Here is a 6,000-nt window from a genome sequence, read left to right on the forward strand (position 1 = left end):
GGATTTCCCTTTTATCAACAAGACACTATGATTAACAAACTAAAGACGACGTGTACTTATTTACAGGTCTGATAACTCAAATTGTTACTTATGGTCTCATTGTTGTAATGGAAATACTCTCAAACCAACGCAAACTATTCTCCGTTATACAACAATGTCCATAGTTTCGTCCGATTATCAAACCAACGCAAACTATTCTCCGTTATACAACAATGTCCATAGTTTCGTCCGATTATCAAACCAACGCAAACTATTCTCCGTTACAACAATGTCCATAGTTTCGTCCGATTATCAGACCTGCCAATTTGTGCACGTCGACTAAATGTGAATGAAAGAGTGGGGGTTGGCGTTGTTAATGCAGCAGCCTCTTATGGTTCTCACACTACTATGGTATGACGATAGACCCAATCAGCAAAGTCCGGTCCGCATTCGTGCACCGTCGCGAACCCGCCGGGTAGCATCGTCACAACACACCTTTCGACTAGATGCTCTGCCGTCTCGGGTTCTTGCCCACAGCGAGGACATATTGGACAGGTAGTAAGACCCCACCGATGTAACGCACTTGCCGTTAGGCAGCTCCTCGACCGAAGCCGATTCGCAGCCACCCAATGTCTCCTCTTACTGGTATCAAAGCCTTGTTAATGCGAACATGCCTTCACGCGATTGCTAGAGTTCACAACGTGACTTTTTAATCTATGTATTTTTTTTTAATTAGTACTATGTGCAGAGTTATAACAAGTTTACAATGTAAACCCCTACAAACTGTGGAGTGATCCTCGACAATATTGGAGGTTTCCACAAGACGAAGAAGAAGATTCCATTCTATTAATGTGTTATTTATTCCTTCGAGCTTGAAGCGACAACATTGGCATTATGTCCCTTATTACAAGGCAACAACGGAAATTACCAAATAGGCTTCAACAGTCGTGATGTCACTTCCCTCGTAATGACGCATGGTAACTCAGTAACTGGTTCTAAAATATCTGAACAATGGCGGACGCCTTTATGAAATACTTCTCCGACGAGCAAAAACTGTATTCAGAGGAGAAAAACATTATAAATCTGATCATGTTTTGACTTTTATACATTCTGATCACATGACATATGAAAAAGTTCTAGCCAGCATGAAGAATAAAAAGTACCGATTTTCTTTGTTGAGAACCAAGCTGCTCGTTGCTGGGCGACGTGACATCAGCCTATTGAATCCTATAATGTTGGTCATAGGATGACGGGGCATCTTGGTGTCCTCTTTGATTCTACTTCTATGACGTATTTATACCATGTACATTATTTCATTAATGTGATATTGTGAATAAAGTGAAATGAAGAAAAAATAGAAGAAGAGAAAATGGGGAAATTTCTTATTATACAAGTTTGAAACAACAATGAGCTCCTTTTTGTTTTAAACTACGAATGTGCACATATTTGTAGATCTGATAACCGAACGCAATTGTAACAACAGTAACATTTTACACGTAGGAGGAGACATGACACCTGTTAGGCGCTATGATGTTTGTGTTTTACGATAGAGACGGTGCTGTTACAGGTCGGATACTTATTTTACGATGACAGAATGTTGAGTAAAGAACCTTTTCCAATGACTCAACTTTGCGGTGCCCAGATCAAAATTCGAATTTGGACCTACCAGCTCCAAGGCCTCAGCAACAGCTTGTACTGGCGTTACACTACTATGTTATTGTTATGTTGATCTATTCAGGCTGCAAATTCTCGCCGCATTCTTGTATGATTCGCGAACCTGTCCTGAAACTTCGTCACAACGCAACGCTCGACTAGATGCTCTGCAATTTCAGGCTCTTGTCCACAACGCGTACATGTGGAACAGGTGGAAAGTCCCCACTGATGAATCACCGCTGCGTAATGCAGGTTCTCGACCGAAGTCGATTCGACGCCACCCAGTGCCTCCTCCTGTTGGTACAGAAGCCTGGCAACTTCTCTCCGAGTTTCAAGGAGTCTACGTCCCCTTCCCACGCGAGGGATTGAATTCGTCCAAGGCGAGTGTCGTATCACAAGACTACAAAGCCGCGTATGAGTTCAATGTGCGTTATGTCTCGGTCTTACAGTAGAGCAAGATAATGAGAGAATTCTTATGATGATTCCTCTTGTCCGTCGACTGAGTCAAGCACAAACGAGATAGCTCAAGGATGCGGTCAAGCGATCATCAGTAGACCATCTTCAGATCATCTTCCTTTTAAATCGCGCTGAAATGACCTATGTCGAAAGCGCCGTAAAACCTCTAAAAACAAAAAGAAAAAATGTACAAGATAACAGACTTAAGGTGAGAGAATGTGAGTAAAGAGTCTTTTTCAAGGACTCAACTATGCACCGCTCAGGACTCGAACTCAGGACCTTCCGATCCAAAGGCGAGGGTCATACCACTAGACCACATAGTAAATAAATGTGTAACAAAAAATCTTGAGCTTATAAATAGAGCAATATCCACTAAACCTGCTCAAAGCTCCCACAAAAAAATAAATAACTCTCTCTCTCTCTCTCTCTCTCTCTCTCTCTCTCTCTCTCTCTCTCTCTCTCTCTCTCTCTCGGCAAAGGTACCGAGTTCGATTACCCGCTGCGCTGTGTGGCCTTGAGCAAGTCACTTCGCTCTAGCTCAATTTGCGGCGTTGCACTGCGGCTGGCGCCTGGGTTAATCCAGTCTTCTCTTGGAATCGATCCTAGAGACAACTTTTCCCTATGGTATGAATAGAGGGAATTTGTGACCACTGGCGGTCGGTCTATTGAGCGAAGTTGTTTTGTGCCGCCCTACATTTTTCACATTTAGCAGATACTGCTTCTCGTCTCAGTTTTTGTATATGCTGCTTTTCGTTAACACTCGCGCATCTCTCCTCGAGCCGTGATAGATACATATATTACGAAGGTTGTGCATCATCACAGACGGCTCTCTTTTTCTTGTTGCCCCACACAAAGGCGAGATGACGTGCGACATTGAGCTGAGGGTGGGGTATGGGGGCTACCATGAGCCAAAAAGTCAACAGCCCGCCCAAGTATTTTATTTAAAAGACTGTTTTCTTCTGTTTTAAAACTTCGGTTATCAACCTCCCCCACAAACAACTGATACTCTTTACTGCTAAAATAACTAGGTCGGGCTGGCAAATTTAGTTTTGCACACCTTGAGGCCTGACTTGGGAGAAATCAAAACCATATCAGTTTTATCATTGGAAGAACAGGTTTGTTGTAATCAAAACATACGAATGAAGAAAATTACAATAAATTTCTAGATTTTATTGCTATTCGTTTTGCTCAAATGGATTTTAATCATCAATACGAATATTTCACAAATCATTCACCGAGTAGAGCCCCATGATGCTATAAATAAGAATCCCAGTCCATTAGCCATTAACCCGACAAACAGAGCAGTTCAACTTGTAATGTTATTGTCTTTGGAGTAGATAAGTAGTGCATTAAGGTTGGATTTTCTATCCTTCTATTATTGACTGTTATCACAGTTGATATTCAAAGGAAGACATTTTATATGGCAGTCTATTTATTGTTGTTATGTTGTTCTTCGATTCATGCCGCCTTAAATAAACAGCCAGCAACCGCCCCTGTTTGTGACCCTTCGCCTCAAAACGGTATTAAGTCGAGATGGTTAAGATGTTGAAAATTGAATTTATAGCAAGAAATATCAGATTTGTGTTGAGTTTGTATGTTTTATTGAGGAGAATGGATACCATGTTTTAGGGTGCTAATGCCAACAATTTATATTTTTGACCAGTTTAACATTTAATTCGGCTTTTAAGCATTTGGTTCGTTCCGACATAATACCGTTTTGAGACGATGGGTCACATTTCATTTTATTTTATTTATTATTTATTTATTATAAATGTTGCAATAGTCAGGTTCTTTGAAGTTTCTTTTTGTAACCATGCGGCGGCTTTATGGTCTGTGGACTTTTGTTATGACAATCGTCCTATAACTTCTAGGTCCCAGGATTTGATGATGATGATGATGATCAACATGCTCATCATTATCATCATCCTCAGCAGCACCACCACCACCATGCCACCAGCAGCAGCACCAACACCACCACAATCATCACCATCATCATCATCATGCCCGCCCTTCATTGCGCTAGCGGCAAGTCGATTTAAATAACCATCATCTTGGTAAAAAAACGTCTCAAACCTAGGACTTCGCGTTTATTATTATTATCATTATTATTATTATTATTATTATTATTATTATTATTATTATTATTATTATATTATTATTATTATTATTATTATTATTATTATTATTATTATTATTATTATTATTATTATTATTATTATTATTATTATTATTATTATTATATATTATTATTATTATTTATTATTATTATTATTATTATTATTTATTATTATTATTATTATTATTATTATTATTATTATTATTATTATTATTATTATTATTATTATTATTTATTATTATTATTATTATTATTTTATTGTTATTATTATTATCATTATTATTATTATTATTATTATTATTATTATTATTATTATTATTATTATCATTATTATCATTATTATTATTATTATATATTATTATCATTATTATTATTATTATTATTATTATTATTATTATTGTTATTGTTATTATTATTATTATTATTATTAGTTCAGGGAGTAGAACGAATTAAGGGTGGGTGCGGCATTGAAAAATATGAAAATTGGGCCAATTTGACCTAATTGGGTTATTGCTATTTTTAGAACCTATGACATCTTATCTTGTGATAAAACATCATTTTTTGCATGAATTTTATTGATTTTTGTACAAATTTTCGATTTCTGCAATACCACCATCATCAAAATTCACCACTTTTGGTTGTTTTTTGCAATTTTCTCAAAATGTTGTTTTTTAAAAACATTTTTCAAATTTTCTCCTCTATTCTCTGATAGATTTTCTTGAAACTTTGCCCCAATACTCACAATACCATGTTCTTTATTTCGTATTGATGAATTTTTGAAATATTGATTACTTCAGAAATTATTGGCTTTCAAACTGAGAATTTTGACCAAATTTCAGATAAAGTATAGTGACAAGATAGAAAAATTTATATTTTAAAAAGTATTTCACTAATCAAAAAATCATCAATAGGAAGTATTTGTCTTTGGATAAGTAACTTATTTCCAAAGTTATATGCTTTTATCTTTGTAAATAGTCTCGAAATATTGATTCAAAGTTATGTAAACAAAATCCAAGATGGCGGCCGTTACCATGGCAACGAACTGTTTTTTTTTTAATGACGTCATATTTCTCCATTATTTTTTATTACAAGTTGCTGTGTGAAGTTTGAATCAATTTGCTTGGAAAATAAAAAAAATTGGGTCTTTATGCCGCACCCACCCTTAAAAACAGAGAGGATTTAGTTTGTGGAGCCACGGCATCAAGGGAAATAATCCACGAAATAATATTATTCGATTTAAGGACTAATTTAATGCACTGGTTACAGCGACCTCTTGCGGGGTATTTTAAATCATGCTCCAGAGAAGAAAATACCCAATGAATTGGTGTCTTTTTGGGCAGACACACATAAATAGGACCAAATATGACACTATAGGAGTATGCCTTAAAAACCAATGAGAAGTGAATAAAACTCGAAGGCTTTAGATCAGAAATGATCATAAAAACCGAGCGAATCTGGGGTAAAGCTGTAGAAGCTGTTTAATAATACCCTATACTTGTAGTTTTGATATTACATACTTCAGAATGCATATTCTCTTCTTATTTAATATCTGACGCATGATTTTAAAAAAATAAAAAATAGTTTAACATACACTTCCGAATGAATTGTATCCAAAAGCAGTCGGTCTGGAATTTCATGAATTACTTCCCTTGATCCAATTGCAACGGTACAATCCATTTTTTTGTACTACCTAATACTACTACTACTACTACTACTACTACTGCTACTACTACTACTGCTGCTACTACTACTACTACTACTACTACTACTACTACTACTACTACTATTACAACTAC

At 36.2% G+C, this 6,000-nt stretch overlaps 1 protein-coding gene across 2 annotated transcripts in view; it reads left to right on the plus strand.

The window, feature by feature from the left end:
- LOC144959990 (uncharacterized) overlaps positions 1 to 6,000 on the plus strand; it is a 59,848-nt gene that overhangs the window by 52,888 nt on the left and 960 nt on the right. The gene's annotated exons all lie outside the window — the stretch shown is intronic.

Source organism: Berghia stephanieae, chromosome 14 (genome assembly GCF_034508935.2).
Source record: "Berghia stephanieae isolate SIO BIC M18660-M18661 chromosome 14, UCSD_Bste_1.3, whole genome shotgun sequence".
NCBI classification, from domain to species: Eukaryota; Metazoa; Mollusca; class Gastropoda; order Nudibranchia; family Aeolidiidae; genus Berghia; species Berghia stephanieae.